The sequence below is a fragment of the Terrapene carolina genome, unplaced genomic scaffold, assembly GCF_002925995.2.
Source record: "Terrapene carolina triunguis isolate 2854851 unplaced genomic scaffold, T_m_triunguis-2.0 Scaffold130, whole genome shotgun sequence".
In the NCBI taxonomy this organism is placed as follows: Eukaryota; Metazoa; Chordata; order Testudines; family Emydidae; genus Terrapene; species Terrapene triunguis.
The window spans coordinates 23721291-23734719 of NW_020664481.1; the positions used below are offsets into that span (position 1 = coordinate 23721291).

The 13429-nt window shown below is 46.6% G+C and overlaps 1 protein-coding gene across 2 annotated transcripts in view; it reads right to left on the minus strand.

Annotated features, from left to right (window-relative positions):
* NECAB2 (N-terminal EF-hand calcium binding protein 2) overlaps positions 1-13429 on the minus strand; it is a 310418-nt gene that overhangs the window by 279336 nt on the left and 17653 nt on the right. The window lies entirely within an intron of this gene.

Here is a 13429-nt window from a genome sequence, read left to right on the forward strand (position 1 = left end):
TTGCTGTCCCCTGCCCTGAAGCGCAAGGACACCCGCATGCGAGCAGCCCTGACTGTCCAGAAGCGAGTGGCCATAGCCCTCTGGAAGCTTGCAACGCCGGACAGCTACCGGTCAGTCGCGAACCACTTTGGCATGGGCAAATCTACCGTGGGGGTTGTTGTCCTGCAAGTAGCCAAGGCAATTGTCAAGGTACTGCTGTCAAAGGTAGTGACCCTGGGAAACGCGCAGGCCATCATAGATGGCTTCGCTGCGAAGGGATTCCCAAACTGCGGTGGGGCTATAGATGGGACTCACATCCCTATCCTGGGACCGGGCCACCAGGCCAGCCAGTACATCAATAGAAAGGGCTACTTTTCAATGGTGCTGCAAGCACTGGTGGACCATCGGGGACGTTTTACAAACATCAACGTCGGATGGCCGGGCAAGGTTCATGACGCTCGCGTGTTCAGGAACTCTGGTCTGTTTAGACGGCTGCAGGAAGGTATTTACTTCCCAGACCACAAAATAACTCTTGGGGATGTGGAGATGCCTACAGTCATCCTCGGGGACCCAGCCTACCCGCTAATGCCCTGGCTCATGAAGCCCTATACTGGCGCCCTGGACACTGCACAAGAACTCTTCAACTACCGGCTGAGCAAGTGCAGAATGGTGGTGGAGTGTGCTTTTGGCCGTCTCAAGGGGAGATGGAGAAGCTTACTGACTCGCTGTGATCTCAGCGAAACCAATATCCCCATCGTTATTGCAGCTTGCTGTGTGCTCCACAGTCTGTGTGAGAGCAAGGGGGAGACCTTTATGGCGGGGTGGGAGGTTGAGGCAAATAGCCTGGCTGCTGATTACGCCCAGCCAGACAGCCGGGCGATTAGAAGAGCCCAGCGGGACGCGCTGTGCATCCGGGAGGCTTTGAAAGCCAGTTTCAAGGCTGAGCAGGGTACCCAGTGACTTTTAAGTTTGTGGACACAGAAGCTGAACTTGCCCCCGTTTCTTTACCCAGTTGCCGTCGACTATCCTCTCCAGTTACATACCCCCTTCACCCCCTTCCCAAAAAATAAAATCTGTTCTGTTTTGTTAATGGACACCGTTGTCTTTATTACTGTTTTCGCGGGAATGTTTTAAACCTGGGACGCAGACTGTGGCGGGGGGCGGGTTTAGTGTTGTGATGCAAATGATGCTTCTAAACTCCAGGAATGACAGGCTCCGCGGTGGTGGACTGGTTGTTTCAACGGCGCCTGCCAGCCCTCCTGGCCGGGACTGCGTGTATGTGTCGGCTATGTGACTGTCTTGCAGGGGGAGGAGGGTTACAGATCCCCTGCTGCGCGGCTCTGTGATCCAGGGTAAGGACCGCTGCATAAGATCTGTAACTGCCCTCCCCCACCACAAAGTCACAGAGCAACACCCCCCCCCACCACACAGAACATGAAAACCACCTCCCAGACTGACCAGGATAACTAGTCACTGCACTGTATATGTGCCCTGCTGCTGGACCTGCCCCCTGCTAAAGGTGACTGTCCTGTCCAATTACCAAGCCCCTTCCCCCCCCTTCAGACAGACTCTCCTCCAAAAGAAGAGGATGGAAACAGTAATGAACAGAAACGTATTTTTTATTAACAACCGCACATGGAACGGGGGGGTGAAACTTGGACGGGGTCTTGTGTGAGGCGGGTAGGAAAGGACTTTTCAGATTTTGGGGAATGAGAGCCTTCTAGTGGTAGAGCAGTCCACAGGGGTGGAGTGAAATTTTTCACGGCCCCTTCCGCCCCTCCGTGTTTGGACTTTGGGTGAGGGGGGTATGGGACTTGGTGGCGGGGCAGGGCAGTTAGAGAGAGACTGCAGCGGGGCTCTGTCCTCCTGCCTCCGGTCCTGCAGAACATCCACAAGGCGGCGGAGCGTGTCCGTTTGCTCCCTCATTAGTCCAAGCAGCGTTTGAGTAGCCTGCCTGTCCTCCTGTCGCCACCTCTCCTCCAGTTCAATGTTTGCCCGGTGCATTTGGGACAAGTTCTCCCTCCACTGTGTCTGCTGGGCTGCCTGTGCTCGGGAGCATCCCATTAGTTCAGCAAACATGTCTTCCCGTGTCCTCTTCTTCCTCCTCCTAATGTGCGCTAGCCTCTGGGCAGATGTGGCTGTGGGAATTTGAAAAAGGGAGTGAATTCCTGAGACAGATCAATGTATCTGTGAACAGAGAACATAGTCTTTCAACAAGACCATGCAGAGCACCTATCACACGCGCACTGAGGACAAGGTCGAATTTTCGGCCCTCGCCTACAGTGCCTGCGGTCTTGCTGTGGCGAGCTGAGGAGCAGGGCAGGACACCGGACTTTGTCTAGATGGCAAACATGGTAAGCCGTAGACTTGTGGCTGCTTAAAACTTTAAGAGTGGCACTGGCCTCCTTTCACATAGAAAGCAATGCGAGTCTCTGCTGGCAGCAATCCTGCAAGCATGAACTCTGGCCCTGTCCCACCCCCTCGCGGCTGTAAACCGCGTGGCTGTAAACCGGCGGTTGCAGTTCTGTAAAGGGACGGGCAAGCAGTCCCAATACTAACTTTCCCCTACCTAATTCACAGCAGGGAGTCATGCCAGACATCACCCTCCTGAAGGTCTCGGAGAGCCAGAAGGAGCGGATGCTTCGGGACAGCCTGCAGAAACCGGGGCCATTTGCTGCAATGCTCTGCAAGGCCATGATCCCCGAGTACCTGCTGGCGTTGTGGCAGGGAAACGTCTCATACCACGGGGGGCCTAATAAGCTCTCCCTGCCCAGGAACCTGCTCATGAGGCTTGAAAAACACCTGCAGGAGGCCTATGAGGAGTTCTCCCCGGAGGATGTCGCCTCTATCCCCGGATACATTGACCAGTTTTTGGCTTAGGTGCCCTTGGAGGGACAAAAGAGTGCAGCGTTTTGGGCAGTATAATCATGAAGCGGACATTGTGAAATTTTTTGAAAATAGTTCGGACTATATATTGAAGCGCCCAAAGACAGACTAATCATGATACCCTTTGCACAGATTCCCGTTTTGTTGGACTTTCCTGTTTACATGTTTTGAAGCACTTTACCCATTGTTAATACTTTAAATCTTCCTGTTCTGTTTTAAATAAATGTTTACATGTTTGAAAGCACTTTAGCTATTGTTAATATTTTAAATATGCCAGTTATGTTATAAATAAATGTTTAGATATTTAAAACACTTACTGCTTGATCCTTCCCCTGAATCTGTGTCTGGGATAACGGCCGGGGAGGGTTGGTAGGGGATCTCTGTGAGGGTGATGAAGAGCTCCTGGCTGTCGGGCAAATCAGCGTTGTAAGCGCTGTCGACTGCCTCGTCCTCCTCATCTCCTTCCTCCTCTTCCCCGTCCGCTGAGGAACCGGCCGCGGACAATATCCCATCCTCAGAGTCCACGGTCACTGGTGGGGTAGTGGTGGCGGCCGCACCTAGGATGGAATGCAGTGCCTCGTAGAAACGGGATGTGTGGGGCTGGGATCCGGAGTGTCCGTTTGCCTCTTTGGTCTTCTGGTAGCCTTGTCTCAGCTCCTTGATTTTCACGCGGCACTGCGTTGCATCCCGGCTGTATCCTCTCTCTGCCATGGCTTTAGAGATCTTCTCATAGATCTTTGCATTCCGTCTTTTGGAGCGCAGCTCGGAAAGCACGGACTCATCTCCCCACACAGCGATGAGATCCAAGACTTCCCGATCTGTCCATGCTGGGGCCCTCTTTCTATTAGATTGCACGGCCATCTCTGCTGGAGAGCTCTGCATCGTTGCCACTGCTGCTGAGCTCGCCACGGTGTCCAAACAGAAACTGCGATTCAAACTGCCCAGACAGGAAAAGGAATTCAAATTTTCCCGGGGTGTGGCTGGTCAGAGCATCCGAGCTCAGACTGCTGTCCAGAGCGTCAACAGAGTGGTGCACTGTGGGATAGCTCCCGGAGCTATTAGCGTCGATTTCCATCCACACCTAGCCTAATTCGACATGGCCATGTCGAATTTAGCGCTACTCCCCTCGTTGGGGAGGATTACAGAAATCGATTTAAAGAGAGCTCTATGTCGAACTAAATAGCTTCGTGGTGTGGACGGGTGCAGGGTTAAATCGATGTAACGGCGCTAAATTCGACATAAAAGCCTAGTGTAGACCAGGCCTTAGTTTGTAACAGTCTCCCTTTCTCAGTTCTTCAAATCTTCTAGGTCCCTTCCTGGAATTCAAACAAAATATAACAATCTGAGAATTTGCACTTTCAGTATCGGGAATTTGGGTGGCTGATTCATAAGCTGCCATTTCCGTTTCCTTTCTTTTTTCAGTTCTCACCGTTCTTAGTAGCTGAGCATTTTAAGTTCTCCTGGCAAAACGGCATAATTCTGTTAGAACTCTTTGGATGGGTGTGGAGTAGGGAGGAAGGAAGAAAGGGATCTTCCACAGAATGGAATCATCCATAGAATGGGATCATCCACAGAATCTCCAAGAATGTGCCTCATCCAACACATATTCACATTAATAGGGATAAGCAAAGCTATAATAGTAAAATCAGAGTTAAAATCATCAACACTAAAACAAACAGGAGTTTGGAAGGGACGTTAACCCTCCAGCTTCAGGGCTTAAGCCAACCTCTGCTGAATGGGGGTCAGGATGAAAACCTTCCTGTGGTTATCCCATAACTACCCACACCAGGGTGTCTTGCACCTTCCTCTGAAACATCTGCTACTGGTTATAGTTAGTGAGAGGATACTACTGCTAAATGAAGCACTGGTCAATCTGCCTTTATGTAATCATCATCATCATGTTCCTATTACGCCTCTGGCCTTTAGGGCAGCGACGAAGCTCCTCCACTCCCGTCTGTTTCTGGCAAGTCTTTCAATGGTTCCCCAGCTGTGCCCCAGGTTTTTCAGCTTGGCTTCCACAGCTCTTCACCATGTTGTTTTCAGGCAGCCTCGTTTTCACTTGCCTTCAGGTGTCCATCTTATCGCTAATCTGGTGATGGAATCCATTTCCATCCGAAGCACATGACTGATCCCTCTTCAACGCCTCGTGGCAATGATGGTGCTCAGATCCTCTTGGCTGCACTGTGTCAATAGATCTTGGTTTAGAGGGTCACAAATTACAACCTCTCAAATTCAATGTTACTAACCCCTGGAAATCTTCAGTGATAGCAGCACATTTCTACACCTTCAATATTGTCACTCCTCAAATCCCACCCTTTGGAAAGGATCCTGAGAAGAGTCGCTGCATTATAAGAAAGTGAAGCACTATCAGGCAGTGTGCAATTTTCTATTTGTATATACAAAGAACAACTATCCCAGATCCCACAGCAACTCCAGTTCTTCCCAGTTCTGGGACAGTTTTCCAACACCAGTTTCACTCATGCTAACTTAAAAAAAGGATGAGAGAAATAAACCAAAAATTAGGAATGAATAATTTCTTCAGTCCAGTTAGCACAGGAGAGGAAAAAAACACTACAGAATATATTTGGGCAAAACTGTCTTCATGAAGGGAGTTTAAAGCAAACACATGAACAGAAGCAGAACTTCTGAAGAGTCTTACTTCACATGCAAAAAATGGAAGATACCTTCTGGGAAGGAAGTTTTTACTTCCAGGGATCAAAGAGAGGATTGCCAGCCCTTAATCCCTAAATCCTGAAGAGCCTGGAGCATCAGCAGTTTTCAGAGGCTGACAAGTATTCTATGAAGGATTCCAGATTTGAGCAGAGGTCATCCTCATCATCAGAAAAGCTCTTTCCTGAAGACACCAGGGAATTTCTGATGTGCACATTGTATCAGATTGCATGGACAGCAGGATCAGAATAAAACCAAAAAACCCTGAACAGCTGGGCAATGGAAAAGGCAGGTAACTCCCAGGCTTGAAGACACATGAAAATGGCAGGCAACAGCCAACAGCATACAACCTTGGTAAGACAGAAGGTGTTGAATTTCACACTGTGCCTGAATTAAAGACTAGGAATACAGTAAGTACAGTGCAGGGAGAACAGTAGTGGTGCAGAAAGTCACTCTTATTAAACATACTGTACAAAACTAGCCAGCTGTCATGAGGAAAGTGAATCAGAAAGACTGCCAAAGGCAGTCACTGACAGATGTTCCCTCAAGAGTCTAAAGCTGATGGCCAAAAAGAAAGCTCTGAAAGTGTTGCCACAAAAATACAGTCACCAAGAAGCAGCCAAGGGCCATAAAAATGACAGACAGTGAGTAATAAGGGGAACGCTGAAAAACAACTGACCTACCACAGCTTCATGCACATTCTGCCATCCTACCTAGTAGGAGCTGAAATTGGCACAAGGCTTCCTTTAGAATCCAAAGTAATCTGTGACACAACTGATGCTAAGCAATTAGTCCTGTGTCATTGCAGTTACAAAGGAAAAGGGTTACTGTACATCTATGCAGTTACTGCAGGTTCTATTTGTCCTATGGAGAAAGGCGGCCAGATTTTGCTTTCAGTCACAGCGATGTAAAATCCAGAGTAATTCCACTGACTTTGATGAAAATTTGAAATTTATGACAATGTCCTGTAAGTTATCCCTGCGAATTTGATATAGAATGAGTCATTTAGCTCCATCTAGGATCTAGGCCATTGGTTTTCAAACAGCGAGAAGCACCCTGGGGAGGCACAATCAGGTTATGTAGGGCACAGGGCTGCAGCCAGCCAGGTGTCCAGGCCAGGGCAGGAGTGGGGACAGCATGCAGGGAGTCCCCAGCGGTCGTGGGGGATGGACGGAGGACTACAGGGAACACAATGCAGCCCTACCCACAGCAGCTTGTTCCCTCCCGGTCCCGGACCACTGGGTACTCCCTGCATGCTCTTCCTGCTATTGCCCTGCTGTGGTCAGGACAGCCAGCCAGCCAGCCACAGCCTCGGTATTTTGAACCCTTTGGAGCCTGCAGGAGCAAGAGGCTTTGGGTCAGGAAGGAGGTGGGGTGGGGAAGGCACTAGCATGGGCTTCTCCCATGAAAGAGTCAGTCAGGTCCTGTTGCAGCCCAGGGTATGAGTCACCCAGTCCCCTCAGTGAGTCTCTTTCTGCCCAGATGGGCGAGCGTTGGGGGGAGTGGGACTGTTCTGTGACTCCCATGGAGAAAAGGGGCACAGCACTCGAAGTTCGGGAACCTCTGTTCTAGACTAAACTGCACCTTTTACTGTTTTATAGACTGAAAGTCTCTTAGGCACTTATCTGACCCTTATTACTGCAGTATCAGAGCACCTCACCATCTGTAACAAATCTATCCTCACAACACCCCTGAGAGGCAGGGCAGTGCTATTAACCCCACTCTACAGATGGGGAACTGAGGCCAGAGACACTAAATGATTTGCCAAAGATCACACAGGGAGTCTGTGGCAGAATGGAGAACTGAACCCTGGGCTGAGTCCCAGGGTAGCATCCAAACCGCCTAGCGGGAAGAAAGTCGGATGACACGTTCTGAACCAAGCCTTCATGTAAGGGTTAATTTCTATGCCACCTTAGTAACTTGCTGTCACAATAGGGCGAACGTTTTCATTCAGGTACGTTTTCTTGGGTTAGCCCAAGTGACACTTCAGTAACAGAAATCAGCTTTTTCTTAAACTGATTTAAATGTTACAGACATCCCAAGTCACAAGATGGATACATTTTGCATATAATGTGTTTTAAGCAAACATTTCCCCCTCACCTTAGCTTCTCAGAAGTGACTCCAGATGACTCCGACTTCAGCATGCACCATTCTGTGACATTACAGCCACCAGAGCTCTGGCCCAAGCTTGGAGTTGTCCTATAGTGGCTTAAATAACTAGTAGTCCTTAGATCATATTGCACATTGCCTAACAGGCCCCAGCACCTTCTGTGGTGTGTGTATGGGGGGGGGTTGTTTTTAATATTTAAATACATAGTGCAAAAATATGCCGCTGTCACTGTCACTTTTCTGAGCCCCTGTTGGTCAGCTCCACTGGGGCTCCAGGGTAATTATGACATCCTAGCAGGAGGCCTGCTTGAGTGTCACCGTAAATGGGAACCAGCAGGGGACAACACGGGGAGCGTGAGGGGAAAAATTGGTTACAGTGAAATTAATAAAAGCACACCGTAAATGTACCATGAGACTGCCAGGTTACTGTGCACTTACCCATGGTACTAAACACTTTGTTATGTCCGTCTGGACGATTAGGCCCTAAATAATAGGACTGTGTTGAAAACAAACCATATTAATGCTGCTACTGGTCGTCCACTGATATTGGCGGTTTAGCTCTCAGAGTTAGAGAGAAACAGGCAGGCAGAGAGCAATAAGAGTTCAATATTACAGATCAGTCAATAAGGAAAGAATGAATTAAAGTAGGGTGACCAGACAGCAAGTGTGAAAAATCGGGATGGGGGTAATAGGAGCCTATATAAGAAAAAGACCCAAAAATCGGGACTGTCCCTATAAAATCGGGACATCTGGTCACCCTAAATTAAAGCGACTTGGTTAGTGCTTATGTGTTAGTTGGGAAAGAAGGACACTGACCCAAGTAGTTTGGACAGTAAGAATACAGCAATGAGAAAGGGAAACACTAAACATCAGAAGTTTCCCTCCATCTTAAGTTTCAATTGTGATGTTGATGGATTATTTGGAAGAAATAAGAACTAGGGGCCTGATCCTAAAATGGGTTGATCAACTCCTGTGAGATGGTAAGTGCCCTTAATTCATATTGACTTCTGTAGGAACTCAGGATGCTCAGCACGTTGCAGGATTAAACCTCACAAGTCCATAAGGAGAGATCTAAGAAGCCAGCACCACTTCTCCCTTAAGTGACATAATCCATATTTTCACAGCAGATGTTACAGCTGGCAAGCAGTGCACTCAAAATCGGGGCATTATTAACAGGTTTTGTTATGTTGTGTGAAATGCTGATTAGCAAAGCTGTCTCAGTGTGTACGCAGTCTCCACTAGGCAACATGTGGGATGACAAAGGCAAAGGAGACATAAAAAAGAAGGAGGCCTCTGTTTCTTCGAGCATCAGAGGAGGTTTTACAGCAGCACTTCCTTGCGTGCTGACAGAAGAGGTCTGAAATGGTGCTTGGGAGGGGGTAGAAGAGGAAAAGTTGGTGATTTGCTTCAAAATAAAACTTTTCTTTCCTGCATAGCAGTGACAACTAGAGAGAACTGTGTGCTTGATAGGCAGAAGTCTTAGTGAGATGGCTGAAGAGAAACAGGAGTTTTTAGGAGCCAGGGAGAACAAACACAAAATCCTTTCATCATGTCTGTGCTCACTTTTCCTGTGCACACAGGGTAACTTGTCAGACTAGCTGCATTAGCCACAAAGTAAGGCTAAGGATGGTGCTTCTGAAAGCACAGCTCCTGAACGACTATAACAATACACCACAACATATTGAAAATGACATGTCAAATTTCATGAGATGTATGGTCTGTTGAATGCTTGATTCAATGTATGTTGCAGTCCCAGGCTATCTTGGAGAAATGTCATAAAACTGGCTCCACTGATCTAATTGAAACATTATGCCAAGAAATGTTTGAATGCAATGATGTCAATAGAATCTGGCCTCATAAATAATATATATGGAGATATACCTACCTCATAGAACTGGAAAGGACCTTGAAAGGTCATCGAGTCTCCAGCCCCCTGCCTTCACTAGTAGGACCAAGTACTGATTTTTGCCCCAGATCCCTAAATGGCCCCCCTCAAGGATTGAACTCACAACCCTGGGTTTAGCAGGGCAATGCTCAAACCACTGAGCTATCCCTAAATCCACAGCCTACATGAAAGGAAGAGAAATCAAGTGGGAAGGGTCTATAGCACTCTCCCTGTCAGATCCACAGTGATTAGCAATATCCATCAGTTCACTGATCAGCTGTAGCTGCCCCTCCACTTACAATGCAGAGTGGCTCTTCCTGAGTATCCCAGAAAGCAAATGGTCAGGAATGGACACTTTAAACCCATAGAGTTCCACTTGCAAGCCCAGCTCTCTATGCAAAGAGATGCCATTAACAAACCTTTCCGTGCAGTTTACCTATACCCTTCATTCTATTTCTTAGGTTTTTTTCTCCTCTTCAATCAGATGGACACAACATCAAAATGCTTTTAGCCGTCCTGCCATATTGTATCAGCTTGCCCTTTTCCCCTTGCTACAAAATCGTAATGTATCAACTTGATACAGCTTGATATTTACAGGTCACTAGTTCCAATTGTATTAAGGGATAAAATATGGGAGAGGCCTGCACGGGATTTGGGCAAAGATTTTGACCAGAGGTGGAGAGCAGTGCTTTAGTGAGTAGAGAAATAAGTGAATTACTCTTGCTAATGGAGATAGTAGCAGACCAAAGGCCACACAAAGTAACATTAAAATACTGGACGACAAGCTCTTGCCTGTCATCAGGAACTGAGCATCAGAAGATTGAGAAAAGACAAGCCTCAGGCAGGTTTCAATAATAAAAACTAAGTCAATCCGATGTGTGAAATGAGGAAAGAGGGTTTTACTCCTGGACACTAATATTGGTCCTTTAAGAACAGCAACTATTTAACTGATGTGCAGTAATTAAATCCCAACAGCATAGCATATTCTTTCTCAGTTTACTTGAATAACACCTAATGTTTTACAGCCCAAACGTCGTAGAGGGGGGCATAAATCAGACATATTACTGAATGGGCACCATCACCAGCTTTTGAAGCTGGTATAATGAAATCCTTCCTTCTCTGCAGACAGTTTATCAGCACAATAAATCATAGGAATCTGAAGTCTACAAAACACAATTTCTCCAGGTTTACCGTGTGTAATGAGCAGCACAGAATACATGCTGTACAACCTCGTGTTCCCATCTCTTTAACCAGCAGAACTCCATTGATTTCTAGTTATTCCTATTTACACCAGAGTGAGATGATAATTGCATCAAAAGTTTATCCTCATGATCTTAAGCCCTAGCACCTAGAATCAGGAAACGTCTAGTGTTTTGCCTCATGTGCTGGGTTAGAGGGAAGCACCTCTATTTCCGCTCTCCAGATTGTTGGTGCGCACGTTCCTTCTGAAATGCTGTAATTGCAGCGGAACAGCAAAGTTTAAAGACCGCCACCACACAGATGCTACACTCACATTCAGCAGCACAGACATTAATCTTGGCACATCAGCCAAGAAAATGGTTTGTAAATTTCCAGACTCATTGAACTTAGTACATCTAAATCTGGGATTGTTTTCTTGGTTGAGACTAAAACAAAAGCCCCGAAGACATCACTTGGCAAAATAAGTAAGTGATTAGATCTGAAAATTAATCATTTAAATTGACATCATCAAGGTAGATATGTTAAATCAAGATTAAATTGATTTTTTAAACAGGATACCGCACGTTATTGCAGTAACCATTGTTCTATAATTAAATTACTTTCCATAAAGGACAGTAATCATTTTTTTCTCTTGGAAAATTAGCCAGTGATTTTAGTGCTCCTAGGAAGAGGAGGACATGAAACATTTGCTGTGGACAGAAATAAATGTCACCAGTCCAAATCTGGAGTAACATGATAAACTTCACATGTTTGGCACAGGAATAATTGAGCTCAGAATTTGGCCTATTATCTTTAAACAACAGAAAGATATTGACAATTAAAAGGGAAAATAGAAAAATATAAATAAATACCACTGAACTGACAGCGTTCTCGTTCACAGCACCCTGTATACAATATTTCATGAAAAAAACCCTCTTCTTTGAGAAAAGTGAATGCAAACAAGAAGTTTCTTGTGTTTTGGCTACAGATAGGACATAATAAAAATGGAGGTGGCTTGTCTGTAATATCAGAGCCAGCCAGCAAGAACAAAAGACAGAACATAGAGTCAAATCACCTCTGGGGTGACTGATGAAACCAACAGTGACAGAGACTAATTTGGCCCCTTCAATGCCGGATATTATCAGGTCTTTATCCCAGTTTCTCCCCAGGCAGGATCCTGCAAAGATAATAGTACTGCTCTTTACCTAGTTTGGCCTCAAGTTACTATTGATCTCACTCTTTAGTACATGTACACCTCTACCCCGATATAACGCGACCCGATATAACACGAATTCGGATATAACGTGGTAAAGCAGCGCTCCGGGGAGGCGGGGCTGTGCGCTCCAGCGGATCAAAGCAAGTTCAATATAACGTGGTTTCACCTATAACGCAGTAAGATTTTTTGGCTCCCGAGGACAGTGTTATATCGGGGTAGAGGTGTATTTTATTTCATTTTTTAATCCTTTCTTTATTCTCTTTTTTCAGCAAGGGGCTCTTGAATCCAAACCCAAACCCACCCTCCCCTCTGATCCCAGAAAAATGGTTAACATGTTCTCTCAAGGCAACAACCCCTTGTATTTGGCAGATACGTAGCGGGGTTTTAAGAGTTCCTTCTACATTAAAGGATGCCTTCCTTCCCTAGCAGGAGCTGATCTAACTGGCTGAGCGTGGAAAGCCTCCTCCCAAGTCTGTGGCATCTCTCTCTATGCCAAGGGACAGAGAAACACCGTAACTCAGCCTAGGTTTTTTTTTAATTCTCCCTCAGGGCACTTTTTAAAAGAGCGCTGAGTCCTACAGCAACAGGAATCTGCAGCTCACAGGGGTCCTACCCTATAAGGTTGAAACGTTGGTGTGACCTTTACTGCACAGACTCCAGGAGGTCAACGGTGTGTATAACCAGCTCTTCCTGCTCACAGTTGCGGTTGCCACTACAGCCCTCTTTTGGGACCCATGAATCTCCCTATTAATCCCATCCCTGGATAGGATACAACTGGTTTCCTCCAGCCTCCTATTTAATAAGGAACCCCACCCGTTATGCCAATACCTCCTCCACAAACACACCACTTGTTGGTGCGGAACCTATTCTCTCATGGTGTTGTTGGGAGAAGATTGGACACTGGATCTTGAGATTTGCAGCTAGGCGCCTGAATCAAATTGCTTTGCAGAGGGCCCAGGTTTCCTGGAAATGGCCCCACTTCTCATCTTCCCCAAGTCTGAAAATGTCACCTCTGCAATACCGATCTAAACCTGCAACCCTAGGCCCACAACAGCAATTCAATGCCACATCCCTAGACTGGAAACTGACTGTAGAGTAAACAGGGCGAGAGCAACAGTGAAAATGAATTGCTGTGTTCAGATAAAGTAAAATATCTCCCATCTCACCTCAGAGTCTTACTGAGAAAGCAGAACAGTTCTCTCTTTAGGAATCCAAAACAGATCATCCAAGAAAGAATCATCTCTGTAGTTCATTGCATCGTGGCAATATTGGACTTCGCTACAGTCTTCCATTGGGATGAGTGCAAAATCCATTTCAATGCAACAAAATCCACATGACTGCACAAAACTACCAAAGCCTCAACACACACACCTCTTAATATTTCGTGAACCTGTGACAGTGGAATGGCCAAGGAAGGATTAAGGCCCGTCTGTAATATGACTCGGTGGGGTTTTAAGAAGAAGAGGTGCACCCTTCCCCAAGTACAGACACAGAGGGATGGGCCT